The sequence below is a fragment of the Canis lupus genome, chromosome 11 (assembly GCF_011100685.1).
Source record: "Canis lupus familiaris isolate Mischka breed German Shepherd chromosome 11, alternate assembly UU_Cfam_GSD_1.0, whole genome shotgun sequence".
NCBI lineage: Eukaryota > Metazoa > Chordata > Mammalia > Carnivora > Canidae > Canis > Canis lupus.
Window position 1 is genome coordinate 51831044 of NC_049232.1, and position 16063 is coordinate 51847106.

The 16063-nt window shown below is 38.4% G+C and overlaps 2 long non-coding RNA genes across 6 annotated transcripts in view; one reads left to right on the plus strand and one right to left on the minus strand.

Annotated features, from left to right (window-relative positions):
- LOC119876817 overlaps positions 1-13724 on the plus strand; it is a 62702-nt gene extending 48978 nt beyond the window's left edge. Inside the window, exon 3 of the long non-coding RNA XR_005366958.1 lies at positions 13620-13724. This is a non-coding gene — a long non-coding RNA (uncharacterized LOC119876817). The remainder of the gene's footprint in view (positions 1-13619) is intronic.
- LOC119873940 overlaps positions 1-16063 on the minus strand; it is a 38801-nt gene that overhangs the window by 20561 nt on the left and 2177 nt on the right. The gene's annotated exons all lie outside the window — the stretch shown is intronic.

Here is a 16063-nt window from a genome sequence, read left to right on the forward strand (position 1 = left end):
GAAAAAAGAAAGGTTGGGTAGGAAGAGTTTTAGATGGTCATTTAGTCCAAACAAAATTTTGGCAAGGCCAGTGAGAGATCCTTAAGCCAAAGGAATCTGTCAAAGGAGTCCTACATCTTGCAGGAGCGACCTGCCTTAGTAAGGCTGCTGTGCTCAATCATTGGCTAAGAACAGTCTGTGGGAAGTGCAACCCTAGTACAAATGCAGTGGTAGGCTCAGAGTGCAGCAGCATGTGAGTAGAAGGAGCTACACAGAGAGAGAAACCAGACCTAAGAGATGACATTTTTTAAGAACCTACAGTCAGCTCCATCCCTAACATCCCAATTACATAAACCTTTCCTTGAATTTGTTTTCCTTTGTTCAAATTTGTTTGGATTGGGCTTCTGTCATCTGTAAGTAAGAGAGAATGCAGATACCTGAGGAGACAATAGATTTGATAAATAAGTTTGAGGTCATGAAAGGAAGATTAAAAGAAGTCAATGTCAGAATAAAAAAGTCTGTATTTCCAAACTAACAGATAAGCACATACGGTGCATGAAAAGTATATACTACCCCTACTATGTCTACGTGTCTATAGGTTTAAGAGATAATAGAAAGCATATAGCAATGTTTGTGAAATTTGGATTCCAGCACTGAACAATTTTATAATCTTGGGCAATATAATAACTGACATTTATTAAGTGCATACTTTATGCCTAGAAAGACCCTAAGAGCTTTATATGCATTACTTTAACCACTATTTTACAGACGAGAAGACTGTGACTCAGATATTAAGAAACCATCCCTGGGGCGCCTGGCTGGCTCAGTTGGAGGAGCTTGTGACTTTTGATCTTGGTGTCATGAGTTCAAGCCCCACACTGGATATGGAGATTACTTAAAAATAAATAAACTTTAAGAAAATAAAAGGAACGGGATCCCTGGGTGGCGCAGCGGTTTAGCGCCTGCCTTTGGCCCAGGGCGCGATCCTGGAGACTCAGGATCAAATCCCACGTCGGGCTCCCGGTGCATGGAGCCTGCTTCTCCCTCTGCCTGTGTCTCTGCCTCTCTCTCTCTCTCTCTCTCTCTGTGACTATCATAAATAAATAAAAAATTAAAAAAAAAAACTTAAAAAAAAAAAAAAGAAAAGGAACTACCCTCAAGGGCACATATCTACTAACTGCAGTTTTAGGATCTGAATACAGATCTCTCTGACTCCTGAACCCATGCCCTTTACCAACATAGTATATGGCCTCTCTTGAAGTCAATTTGTGTCTATTACCTGAGGCTAAAATGTTTTAAAATTCACAGATGTCACTTCACTAAACATTCGTAATCCCTCTACTCACTGGAATTCTTAAAAACTGTGAGTAATTATGAATATCTGCTTTTCAGATAATAAAATTTCTGGCTATATTTAATAACTTAGAGGGCTAGAATATGGAGCTTCTATTCTATCTGAAGTCTAACATTGATAATTTCACACAGGCAGTGCAAACCAATTTGACATAAATGGTAAATTTTGTGTAGAAGCACCAGGACACAAAGGTTTATAGTTACCTTCTGAGGGATTTATCCTCTTTTTCATCAAAATCTCCAGAAGACTGGAAAATAGACACTCTTTCCCCACCCTATGCAATCATTTTGTCCAAGGTATTTAAAAGAAATTTTTATCAAATAAAGGAGAAACCAGAAATACAAAAGGGTCCTCAATAGTTGGAGTATGATAAAGAAAGACTCTTCATTTTCTTCTGTCTCCAGGATACTTAGTATAAGTCCTCACTGTCATTTATAATCTCAGTGATAGACATTATCTGTATGAGAATCCATTAGGCATGTGAAAAGCTTGGCTGAGCATAATGTGCTCACCAATTCCCTCTAATGTGGACATCTATCATTTTGCTAGATATTGACAGGACACATCCCAGAATTCCATTACTTCCAGTCTGGCTCCTGCCACCAGTCCCTCCACTCAAATTGCTCTTTCCCAGTCCCCAGCAACACCCACACTGCCTAATCCAATGACTGTTTTTTAGTCCTTCTTGTTCTGGAACTCGGCAACAGTTCTTGAGTTAGTTACCTCTTGCTCTGTTCTCCTGCCTTCCTCTGGCTCCTTGTTCTGTCTTCTGGTCACATTCCCTCCTAGTTTTTCTTTTTGTACAGTCCTTCCTTCAGTCTCTTTCAAAGGCTTTTCTTCTTTTTCTGGCCCCTTTAAAGAATTGTCTTTGGTCTCCTTCTATGTTCTCTCTATTCACTCTCCATGGATGATCTCAACTATATTCATGGCTTCCAGAACTACCCTGATGGCTCTCAAATCTGTATCTCCAGCCCTGACCTCTCTTGTGAACTCCCAACCCATATATCTTTCATCTCCTTCTGGATGTCCCACAAGCATCTCAAACCTAACACAGCATAAATGAACTCATCTTCTCACCAGTACCTGGACCTTCACCTTCTGTCTATATCTCCATAAATGTCTCCATGGTCCACAGTCATCTTGCCCTGGCTTCAAGAAGGGCACCCTTCTCAACCTCACCCACATATCTTCACTTACCTAACCTCTGCTCATTCTTCTTATTGCGGCTTGGACATCAAAGGAACTCTTTGCCAACCCTGCAAGTCTATATAAGTTAGTTACTCCTTCTATGTGTTCCTAGAACACCTTAAACTTGCCCTCTCATAGTACTTATCATAACACAGTATTGTAATTGCCGGGTTACTTGTCTGTATCTTTCACAGACACCGAGAGGGGACCTTGTCTAAATTTCTCATTGTTATATCCTCGACGTCTAACACAATACCTGGCACATGGTAGGTACTCCTTAAATATTTGTTGAAGGAGGAAACAAATGAATCAATAAGACTTCAGACCGATTCAACAGTTCAATAATGTGCAATATGTGCCTGTGCCTATCATATGCCATTTTATTTACTAAATTGTTTACTGAATATGTTCCCATCTCTTATCTATAAAGCCATTGTTTTAGCTAAGATTCCAATAATTTCTTGACCAGGCTACTTGAGCAGTTTCTTCTCAAACTGCAATCCCCTCTGCTCTATTCTCCACACAGCTCTTAGAATGATCTTGCTAAAATCAAATTAGATCATACTAATCTTGAACTTAATGACTTCAGTGGGTTCACTGTAGATGTAGGATAATCCAAAACCTGGGCAGGATATAACAGAAACCTCCATGCTTTGGCTCCTGCCTATTCTCCAGCCATATCACTCACCACTCCCCTACAGGCACCTCCTAAATCAGGCTGCTAGTCCCTCCACACATACACAATCTCCAACTGTTTACCCTGACTCACTCCTATTCTTTCATAAAATGTTTACTGATCACTTTATATGTGCCACGCAATGTTCTAGGTACTGGAATACAAAGACAAAAATCACTGCTCTCTTGGTGAATTCTCTCTATATTCAAATGCTACCTTGAACTGGATGCCTTTTTAAAAAATATTTATTTATTTATTTATGAGAGACAGAGAGAGAGGATGGAAGAGACACAGACAGAGGGAGAAGCAGGCTCCATGCAGCAAGCCTGACGTGGGACTCGATCCCAGGTCTCCAGGATCACACCCTGGACTGAAGGCAGCACTAAACCGCTGAGCCACCTGGGCTGCCCGGATGCCTTTCTTCAGTGCTTCTACAGAACTAGCAGAATATTTTTATGATACTTTAACATAACATGCCATAATTGTTGATGTACTTGAATTCTAGGGTAGATCTAGGTTTTATTAGCCCTGAAGCTAATGCAATTTGGTTTTGTGCATCTGAGGGGGCATCTTTATGAAAAAAAATATTACTAATATCATATTGCTAAGCCCTTTTCAGACAGGGCCTTGGAAGGGGCCTATGCAAATAACTTCATGGTAAATCCACTCCAATTTACCCATGTTTTCCAATAGACTATGAACTTTTTGTTCCTATACCATCTCTCTGTGCCATCTCAGAGAGTTCTTTCTCCCAAGTCTTTTATCCTTGTTTACTGCTTCCCCACAAAGGCTACAACAGAACAAGAATCTTGCCTAGGAGCTCTATCTACCTGTCTTCTCTTATGGAGCTTGCTCTTGAGCTAGTGAATCATTAATTCTAACACTTCATTTCAGTTCTGCATGCTTTACTGAAAGTAGGAATCCTCTTAGAAGACTACTCACTGGCTCTCCAGGGGAATGAAGACACTTCAGTTGGTGCAGTCTATTTCCGTAAGGCACAGGACCTCTTAAAGCAGATTAATAACATGTAGAAGATTGTTCCCAACATTACCAAAGGATTTTAAAACTGTTTACAATAGGGGCTGTCACATGTACAAAGAGCAGACCCAAGTCCAGACTTAGAAAAATTCTTTCTGGCTTCCTTACTTAGTCTACATTTAAGACGTTAAGGCTACCTAAATCTGCAATTTTCTTGGTCCAAAATCACTCTGGGTTTTTCCTCTGGATGTATTTACTCTGTTGATCCAAATATTTTCTGAGTTGTCCAAAATCAGAGAATCCAGAGATTTTAGAGTAAGAAGGGACTGAGATTTTAAAAATCGTATATTAGTATATCTATTATGTGCAAGCCACTGTGAGGAAAAAACAAAGAAGGGGACACCTGGGTGGATCAGTGGTTGAGCGACTGCCTTCAGCTCAGGTCATGATCCTGGGGTCCTGGGATTAAATCTCACATCTGGATCCCCACAGGGAGCCTGCTTCTCCCTCTTGCTATGTCTCTGCCTCTTTCTGTGTCTCTCATGAATAAATAAAATCTTTTTAAAAAATCTCATTTGCTGGAAACTAAGCAACTGAGCTCTAAAGAATGATTAGGGCTTCCACGAGCTTCCCTGGCCTCATAGATCTATATCACTGATGTCCCACACTGTGAATAATTCAGTTTTGAAGAAAACAAAGAATTTAAGGACATTAAAAGTAATACCCACCAAACATTTATGTTTCGCCTTTGAGAACCGACTAAATCTCAGACATTGAAAATAAATCATGGTCCCTGCCCTTAAGAATAGGCTAGTAATTCAGAGAGAAATCCTCAGATAAGAGTACAAAAATGGCAGAATGATGATAAAGATAAGCACAGGGTACTATATAAATCCAGAGGATGGTACTAATGTAGCTGATATGGAGGAAATAATATTTGACCTTACTTTTTAAAAACATAAGTTGTAGATAGCAAAACTGAGAGGCAAGATAAGGCAGGGTGCATAGACCAGTCATGTTACCAATGAATCAACTGAATACAACTTTGGTTGATTTAATCAGGAAAAGAGTTTATTTAAAAGGTGCTGTGTAGCTCAGAGAACCTCTCAAAAGGCTGATGATGCAATTAAAAAACAGACAGGAACAAAAAGATGCTGCTCAGAGTAAACACAGTCACAATAAAACCAGAGAATGAGTCCAATGAAAGTACTGCTGCTGCCCTCATTGAACCCTGGATTCTTTAGCTTAAATTGCCAATGTTGCCATACTGATACTGGATGCTGGCACTGAACAGTGGATGCTGATACTAGATACTGGGTGTCCAGTGCAAGTTTGGCCTCCTCTGCAAACTTCAAGACTCATAAAATTGAGATTCCAATCCTGATGGTTAAAAAAGAGGCACGGGGCAACTGACTGGTAGAGGATGTGACTCTTGATCTCAGGGTTGTAGATTCAAGCCCCACACTGAGTGTAGAGATTACTAAAAAATAAAATCTTAAAAAAAAAAAGGGGGGGGGACTACAGCAGCATTCCAGGAAATGAGGAGGCAAGAGAAAATGGATAGGTAATTTTTTTAAAGCCTATATTAGAAAAGAATAATTACATGTCAATAACTTTAGGCTTTAAAGTAGGACAAGATGAACAAACTAAATGCTAAGCTAGCAGAAAAAAGGAAATAAAAAATACAATAGAAACCGATGAAATAGAAAACAAAAACAATGAAGAAAATTAATAAAACCAAAGCCTGGTTCTTTGAAAAGAAAAAAAACAACAAATCTTTAGTTACACTAGCCAAGAAAAAGGAAAGAAGATACAAATTACTAGAATAAAATGAAAAAGTAAACTTCACTACAAATTTAGAAAAATTAAAAGGGCCATAAAAGGAATGATGTAAACAACTTTATGTCCAATAATTTGGACAGTTTATAGAAAACAAAGTCTTAAAAAGACACAAATTACCAAAACCTACTCAAGAAGAAATGGAAAATCCAATTCGACCCATAACAAATAAAGAAGTTGAATCAATAATTTATAAAGTCCACAAATAAAATCCCAGATCATTTCAAAGGCAAATTCTATCAAAATTTCAATAATGTGTAATACCAATCTTTCACAAACTCACCAGAAAAAAGGAGAGGAAGAATCACTTCCCAACTTATTCCCAATAGTACCATGATACAAATGCTGGACAAATACATCAAAAGAAAAAAATCATAAACCAGTTTTCTTCATGAATACAGACACAAAAATCCTCAACAAAGTAAGAGGGAACTGAATCTAGCAAAAATATAAAATGAATTAAACAATATGATTAAATGGAATTTATCACAGGAATACGAGTCTGATTTAACATATAAAAATAAATTAATGTAGTACATCATGGTAATATGAAAAAGGACAAAACCTACACGATCACCTTAATAAGTGCAGAAAAAATTCAAAAAGCTCCAACAGCAATTCATGACAAATTTTTCCATTTTTTAATTAGTCACAGTTTATTTGGCATGTAAAAATATTTGCAATTGGGAGCTCTCAAACTAACAGGAAATGACACTCAAAGGTATATTGTTATAAAAGGATATTTATTATTCTCAATGTTTTATTATATCATTAGATATAATAATTGAATATTGGTTAAAAGTGACCACCTCATGCCAGTTTGGGGGAACAGCTTGATTTTATCTATGATTTGTAGAGCCATATACAAGAAGTGGCCCAAGGTAATTTTTATTTATTTTGCAGAATAAGCTAAGGTTAGATACAGTCATTTTCCTAATAGCATAATCAGAATTATCTCCTCATTATCTATTCTAAAATCTGTATTATTATATATAGAAGTCCAATCTCCATAATTTGAGGAAAATCAAACTGTGTGATTTTCTCACAGAGTGAGTCTACAACATGCTCTAAATTAAGTCCAGTACCATTAAGGTGTTTTTTTTTTTAAGATTTTATTTATTTATTCATGACAGACACAGAGAGAGAGAGAGGCAGAGACACAGGCAGAGGGAGAAGCAGGCTCCATGCAGGGAGCCCACCGCAGGACTTCATCCCAGGTCTCCAGGATCACACCCCAGGTGAAGGTGGCACTAAACCACTAGGCCACCCCGGCTGCCCCCATTAAGGTTTTCTTTGTATAGGGACAGATTGCTAGTAATGAAATTTGAGTGGTTATGGGCCATCCTTTGGCTTCCAAGCCTCCTCCCAGTACTAGATTAACTAGTCATAAGTATGAGTTCAATGGCCAAGGGATGGATACCAATCCTTCTCGTAAAGCCATTTTCCTGTCATACATACACGTATGGGAGCTAGTCCTAATATTAACTGAGAATCTTCCCAAGCTTTTGAGTGGCTACATAACCAGCAACCATTTTGATTAGTAAAGGAGGGCATGCATTGAGTGGCAGGCTTTAGTGAGTAGAGAAAATCTCGAACAGAAAAAGGAACATGAGGGGCTCCTGAGTGGCTCAGCTGGCTAAGCATCTGCCTTCAGCTGGGGTCATGGTTCCAGAGTCGTGGGATCAAGCCCCACATGGACTCCCTGCTGAGCAGGGAGTCGGCTTCTTTCTCAGCCCCTCCCACCCACTCATGCTTACTCACTCTGTCTCTCCGAAATAAATAAAATTAAAAAAAAAACACCTGGGATCCCTGGGTGGCGCAGCAGTTTGGCGCCTGCCTTTGGCCCAGGGCGCGATCCTGGAGACCCGGGATCGAATCCCACGTTGGGCTCCTGGTGCATGGAGCCTGCTTCTCTCTCTGCCTGTGTCTCTGCCTCTCTCTCTCTGTGTGTGACTATCATAAATAAATTTAAAAAAAAAAAACATGAGTATGAATATTTTGTGTTCATCTGTAAAACAGTAATGTCACAATAATTGTTATAAAAAATGAGTTCTGGGGAAAAGACAGAGAATCTAATAGAATCTTGTTCTGTGATGTTGGGTGTAAGCTATCTGCTTTGCCTTATTGTCTGCTTCCAGGGAAGTTTGGTGTGTTGTTTTTTTTCCCCTGGAAATTCCTAATTTTAAGTTTGCCATAGGTTGACAAGTCCAATAATCGAGGAGTAGGGAGAGTTCTCTCTAATTATGAGTCATGACCCAAGTAATTTAACTGCTGTGTGAAAAAAAAGAACCTGATGGAGCCCTTTTTCACCAAGGTTCAAGTACTATTGTGAAAAAATTTTCAACAAACTAGGAAGAGAATTCCTCAACTTGACAAATGTCTTTTATGAAAAACCTATAGCTGACATCATACTTACAGAGATTATGAAATACTGAGTGACTTCTCCCTAAAATCAAGAGCAAAGCAATGATATCTGGTCTCACCACTGCTATGTAACATTCCACTAGAGATTCTAGCAGTACAACTAGCCAAAAAACAAATAAGAGGCACCCATATTGGAAAGGAAGAAGTAGTACCATCTTTATTCACAAATAACATGATCCTGTGAGGGAAAAAAAAAAATTCTAGGAAATAAAAAGCAAACAAAAAACTGGTAGAACTAATGAATGAGTTTGTTAAGGCCATGAGATCAATACACAAAAAAGAAATTGCATTTCTAAATACCACCAATGAGTCATCCAAAAATCAAATTAAGAAAACAACTCAGTGAAGTCAGTCAATCAGGGAAGGACAAACATTATATGTTCTCATTCATTTGGGGAATATAAATAATAGTGAAAGGGAATATAAGGGAAGGGAGAAGAAGTGTGTGGGAAATATCAGAAAGGGAGACAGAACATAAAGACTCCTAACTCTGGGAAACGAACTAGGGGTGGTGGAAGGGGAGGAGGGCGGGGGGTGGGGGTGAATGGGTGACGGGCACTGAGGGGGGCACTTGACGGGATGAGCACTGGGTGTTATTCTCTATGTTGGTAAATTGAACACCAATAAAAAATAAATTTATTATAAAAAAAGGAACCACCTTAAAAAAAGAAAACAACTCAGGATTTTAACAAAAGAAATATAAAAACTATATACTGGAAACTATGAACCACTGATAAGAAAAAGAGCTGAATAAACTGAGAGCCATTTCATGTTCGTAGATTAGAAGTCAGTTCAGCTTCTGACTCTTGATTTCAGCTCAGGTCATGATCTCAGGGTTGTGAGATGGAACCCCGAGTCCAGCTTAGCACTGGGCACAGAATCTGCTTAGGATCTCTCTCTCCCTCTCCCTCTGTCTCCGCCAACACCCCACCCTGAATCAAAAGCACATGTGCACACACTCTCTCTCTCAAAGAAAGAGCACTTGAAAGATTCACCAAGGTAGACCATATTTCATATTTCCAGGCCATAAAAGAAACTCTAATAAATTTAAAGGAATTGAAATCATACAGAGTCTTGGACTACAATGAAATAAAATGGAAATCACTGACAGAAAGGTACCTAAGATTATCCTAAAATAACTGGAAATTAAACAAGACACTACAAAGAACTCATGCATCAGGGCATAAATCTCAAGGGAAATGAGAAAATACTTTTGAATTGAATGAAAGTACGACGTATCAAAATTTGGAGATGTTTACATTAATAAAGAAGAAAGTTCTGAAATTAATGGTGACCATTACACAACACTATGAATAAACTAAACCACTGAACTGCATTTTTTAAAGGTGGGTTTTACAGTATGTGAATTTTATCTCAATTTAAAATCATTAAAGAAAATAAATATCTCAGTACAAAAATCTAAGTTTCCCCCTTAAACTAAAAACAGAAGAGCAAACTAAACCCAAAGAAAACAAAAGGAAGAAAATAATAAAGAGCAGGGTTTTCTTTTTTTTTTTTTTTTAAGATTTTATTTACTTATTTGAGAGAGAGCGTGCACAAGTGGGGAGAGAGGCAGGGCTCAATCTCAGGATCCTGGGATCATGACCTAGCTGAAGGCAGGCATTTAACCAACTGAGCCATGTAGATACCCCAAGTGAAGTTTTATAAAAAAATTACAAATAGAAAAATAGAGAAAAATCAATGAAAACAAAAGCTGATTCTTTGAAATGATTGATAAAATTGACAAACCTCTAGCCAGACTACCAAGAGTGGGGGAAAAGACACAAATTACTAATATCAGAAATAAAATAAGGGACACCATTACAGATCCTACAGATGTTAAAAGGATAATGAAGAAACGTTATGAATAACTACATGCCCATTGTATTCATTTTCTACTGCTGCTTAACAAATTACCACAAACATACATAGTGGCTTAACACAACACATTTACTACCTCACACGTTCTGTGGGTTAGGAGTTCATGCTTGGTTTAGCTGGATGCTTTTTAGGGTCTCATAAGGTTGCAATCAAGATGTTGGCTGGGCTGTGTTCTCGTATGAGGGTTTGACTGGCACAGTAAGCAGAATAATGGTTCTCCAAATACGTCAATGCTCTTATCCCCAGAACCTGTGAATATGTTACCTTACATAGCAAACAGGCTTTGCAGATGTGACTAAATGAAGATTGTTAAAATGGGAGATTATTCTGGATTATCTAGGTGGGCTCAATGTAAATATAAGGGTCCTTATAAGAGAAAGAGGCAGGCAGGGAAGTCAGAGAAAGAGATATGACAATGGAAGAAGTCAAGGTGATATGATGTGAGAAAAATATGACCAGCCATTGCTGGCTTGGAAGACAGAGGAAGGGGCCACAAGCCAGAGAATACAGGTGGCCTCTAGAGGTTGGAAAAGGCAAGGAATGGATTCTTCCCCGCAACCTCCAGAAGGAATTCAGCCCTGCTGCCACCTTGATCTTTAATCTCATATGACTCATGTACGACTTCTGATCTTCAAAATTATGAGATAATAAATTCGTGTTGTTTTAAGCCACTAGGTTTGTGGAAATCTGTTAGAGCAGGAATAGGAAACTAATATTAAGAAAGAAGAAACTTCCAAACTCACTCAGATTGTTAATAGAATTCATTTCCTATGGCTGTAAGACTGATGGCCCTGGATTCTTGCCTATTAGGTGGAGGCCATCCTCACCTTCTATAGAGTCTTAAACTGATAAAGAACTTCTGTAAAAAACCTATAGTTAACATAACTTAATGTTGAAAAACTGAATGTTTTCCTCCCTAAGATTGGATATCTTCTCTTACCACCCCTATTCAACATCATCCTGAAATCCTAGCCAGTAAAATAATGAATGAAAAACAAAAAGCAAACAAAAAGAAAAAAAAAAGAAAAACAAAAAGCATACAGATTGGAAATACATAAAACTGTTTCTTTTCATAGACAACATGATTGTCTACATGAGAAACCTCAAGGAATCTACCAAAAAAAAAAAAGAAAGGTCTATAACTAATATATGAGTTTATCAAGATCACAGGATACAAAAGTAATAAAAAACCAATTGTATGTCCCTATACTGGCAATGAATAATCGGAAATTGAAATTATGAAAACTGCACATAAAACATCGAATATTTTAGTATAACATAATATGTGCAGGATCTAAAACGCCAATAAAAGAAATCAGAGGAAACCTAAATACATTAAGAGATATACAATGTTCATGAGTTTGTAAGAGTTAATGTTATGATGACAATTTTCCCCAAACTAATCTAAAGATTTAACACAATTCCAATTAAAATTCCAACAGGATTTTTTGTACAAATCAACAAGCTGTCTCTAAAATGTACATGGAAAGACAAAGGTACTAGAACATCCAAAGCCATGGTGCCTGAGTGGTTCAGTTGGTTAAGCCTCAGTTAGTTAAGCGTCTGCTTTCAGCTCAGATCATGATCCCAGGGTAAAAGATGTTCAACACGATTAGTCATTAGGGAGATCAAAACCACTCTGAGGTACCACTTATATCCACTACAATGTCTATAATGAGAAAAAAAAACTGAAAAATAACAAGTGTTGGCGAGGATATAGAAAAATGGGAATTCTCATACAATATTGCTGGGAATGTAAAACGGTTCAGCCACTGTGGAAAAAAGTTTGGCAGTTCCTCAAAAAAAATTTTTTTTTCAGTTCCTCAAAATTAAACATAGAATTACCATATATTACGTGGTTCTGAGTTTCAAATTCCTGGGAGAGACTATGATAGCACCAATTTGAGTGTCTACCTCTGGATCAACTGACAACAGCCAGGGGTGAGTTGCCTTAGTCTGAGAAGGCCACGGAGATCTTATCCTTGTGCTGTAGAGCCACTCACAGCAAAGGGCAATTGTGTGCTAAGTAGTTGCCCCAAGAGATACGTATTATAAGCAAAAAAGGTGCACTGATTACCTTCCACTGAAGGTCACCATCAGATTATGGAAAGTACAGAATAGGATTCAGTGGCATTCTGATTATCCTCCCCACCCCCCCAAGCTCCTCAATATCCCAACAGATTTTTTTCTTTCTAAGGCTTAAGAGAAAACACACTCATTGTCACGTTTATATTTTTTTTTAATTTTTATTTATTTATGATAGTCACAGAGAGAGAAAGAGAGAGAGGCAGAGACATAGGCAGAGGGAGAAGCAGGCTCCATGCACCGGGAGCCCGATGTGGGATTCGATCCCGAGTTTCCAGGACCGCGCCCTGGGCCAAAGGCAGGCGCCAAACCGCTGCGCCACCCAGGACTCCCTACGTTTATATTTTAAAATTGTGTTTGACCCTGGGACACCTAGGTGATGCAATTAAGGGTCCGACTCCTGGTTTCAACTCAGGCCACGACCTTGAGGTTGGCAAGATTGAACCCCGCATCAGACTCTTTGCTCAGCACAGAGTCTACCTGAGATTCTTTCTCCTTCTCCCTGATCCTCCTTCTGCTGTTTCAGATAAATAAACCTTTTTTACTTTTTTAAAGATTTATTTATTCATTTATGATAGACATGGGGGGGTGGAGAGACACAGGAGGAGGGAGAAGCAGACTCCATGCCAAGAACCCAACGTGGGACTCACTCCCAGGACTCCAGGATCACGCCCTGGGCCAAAGGCAGGCGCTAAACCGCTGAGCCACCCAGGGATCCCCTAAACCTTTTTTTAAAAGTAAAAACTTTGACCTACTGACAGAAGATCATATGCATTTTCATTCAATCTTTTATCTAAAAGATAACACTTTTAAATGTTTATGGTGGTCTTTAACATGCAATTACTTTCTCAAAAACTCGTAGGGGTTCCCTATAACCTACCATATTAAAATATCTAACTATTTAGCGTTCTTTATCAAATAGCTTCTCTCTGCCTTTCTGAACTCCTTATTTATTAAACGTTTGTTGAGGGTCACCTGGGTGGCTTAGTTGGTTAAACATCTAACTTTCACTCACGTTACGATCTCAGGGGCCTGGAATTGAGCCCTTCATTAAGCTCCACATTTGGCAAGGAGTCTGCTTATCCCTCTGCCCTTCTCCCTGCTGGTTCTCTCTCTCTCTCTCTTTCTCTCTTTACCTCTCTCTCGCGCTCTAATACATAAAATCTTTTTTTAAAAAACCCATTTGTTGAATAAACAATGATTTCTTCCTTCCAGGAACTAACATGGATATGCTGTCATTAAGATTTGTCAATCTAAATGACAAGAACTTATGGACATAATGGCATCGAATTTCTGAACTGAGATCATCCTAGAATATTTATGGCATATGTTTCGTATAATTAAAAAGTAAGGAAAAAAACAGTTGAAAACATAATCTCTATCTTGCAACAACAGTTCTGTGTGGTACACACTTCATTCCAGCAGTCTTTAACCCTGTCTTGTCAGAGTCCTGGCTGCCCCCCAACCCCGACATACATTGCTCACCCTCACCTTACTTCTTATTTTTTAAAACATATATATTTATTATTGAAGTACTGTTGACATAGAATATTAGTTTCAGGTATACCACACAGTGATTTGATCATTCCCCCCTTTTTTAAAGATTTTATTTGAGAGGAAGAAAGAGCACAAGAGGGGAGGGACAGAGGGACAGGAAAAGGGAAAAGCACACTCCCCAGCAAACAGGGAGCCTGGCACCAGGCATGATCCCAGGACCCCAGAACCACAACCTCAGCCAAAGGCAGATGCCCAATGAACTGAGCCATCCAGGCACCCGTGATTTGACAATTCTGTACATTACTCAGTACTTGCCATGATAAGTGTAGTCACCATCTATCACCATACAACGTTATTACAATAGTAGTGACTATATTCCCCATGCTGCACTTTTCATCTCCATGATTTATTTATTTAATTACTGGAAGTATGTACCTCTTAAACCCTCTCACCTATTTTACCCATCTGCCCATCCATCTCCCCTCTGGCAACCACAAATTTGTTCTCTGTATTTATAAGTCTATTTTTGTTTGTTTCTTCACTCGTTTGTTTTTTAGATTCCACAACTGAGTGAAATCATATGGTATTTGTCTTTTTCTGACTTATTTCACTTAACATAATACCCCCTAGGTACATCCATGTTGTCACAAATGACAGCATTTCATTCTTTTTTATGACTGAGTAATATTCGTGTGTATGTAGTACATTTTATTTATCCATTCATCTACCAATGGACACTTGGATTGCTTCCATTTCTTGACTATTGTAAATAATGCTGCAATATAGGGCTATATTTTTAAATTAGTGTTTTTGGTTTTGGGGGGTAAATACCCAGTAGTAGAATTACTACATCATATATTTCTATTTTTAATTTTTTGAGGACCTTCATATTGCTTTCCACAATGGTTGCACCAATACACATTCTCACCAAAAATTTATGAGGGTTCCCTTTTCTCTACATTCTTGCCAACACTTGTTATTTCTCGTCTTTTGATATGAAGTGATACCTCAAAGAATGAGACTGGACCACTTTCTTACACCATACACAAAAATAAACGCAAAATGTATTAAAGATCTAAATGTGGGACATGAAACCATCAAAGTCCTAAAAGAAAACATAGGTAAACTCTTGGACATCAGTCTTACCAATATATTTATAGGTATATCTTCTCAGGCAAGAGAAATAAAAGTAAAGATAAACTAATGGGACTACCCCAAAACAAAAGCTTTTGCACAGCAAAGGAAGCCATCCAAACACAAAAAGCAACCTACTGAATGGGAGAAAATATCTGCAAACCATTCACCTGAAGGGCTTAATAACCAAAATATATAAAGAACTTCTACAACATCCAAAAAATAATCATAATAATCTGATTTAAAATGGGCAGAGGACCTGAATAGACATTTTCCAAAGAAGACATACAGATATGGCCAATAGACACATGAAAAGCTATTTGACATCACTAATCATCAGAGAAAGGCAAACCACCTTACGTCTTCTTTTGCTATTCGTTAGGCCTTGAAATGCTATCTTGTGCATCATCATTCTATTCTGTGCCCCTCATTAGGAGAAATACAGTAAATCCTCTTCAAAAAGTTTGCACTTGGGACACTAGGGTGGCTCAACAGTTGAGTGCCTGCCTTCGGCCCAGGGCATGATTCTGGAGTCCAACGATCGAGTCCCACATCAGGCTCCCTGGATGGAGCCTGCTTCTCTCTCTCTCTCTCTGTCTCTCATGAATAAATTAAAATCTTTAAAAACAAATTTGCACTTGGGGCACGTGAGTGGCAGTGGTTAAGTAGAGTCTGCCTTTGGCTCAGGTTGTGATCCCCGGGTCCTGGGATTGAGTCCCACATCCTCTTCGCAGGGAGCCTGCTTCTCCCTCTGCCTGTGTCTCTGCCTCTCTCTCTTTGTGTGTGTGTGTGTGTGTGTGTGTGTGTGTGTGTCTCTCATGAATAAATAAAATCTTAAAAAAAAAAACTTTAACCTCTTCATACCCGAAACAATCCTTATAGTAAAAAGCTGTCTTTTCTGAACATGAGAAGAACTTTGTGTGTACTTTTTAAGAAATAAGAGAATTTGATAAATTCTCATACTGCTTGTAATACTTAAATATCAACAATAAGTTAAATGACCATTGTGTTCTCCTTAATCCAAGCTT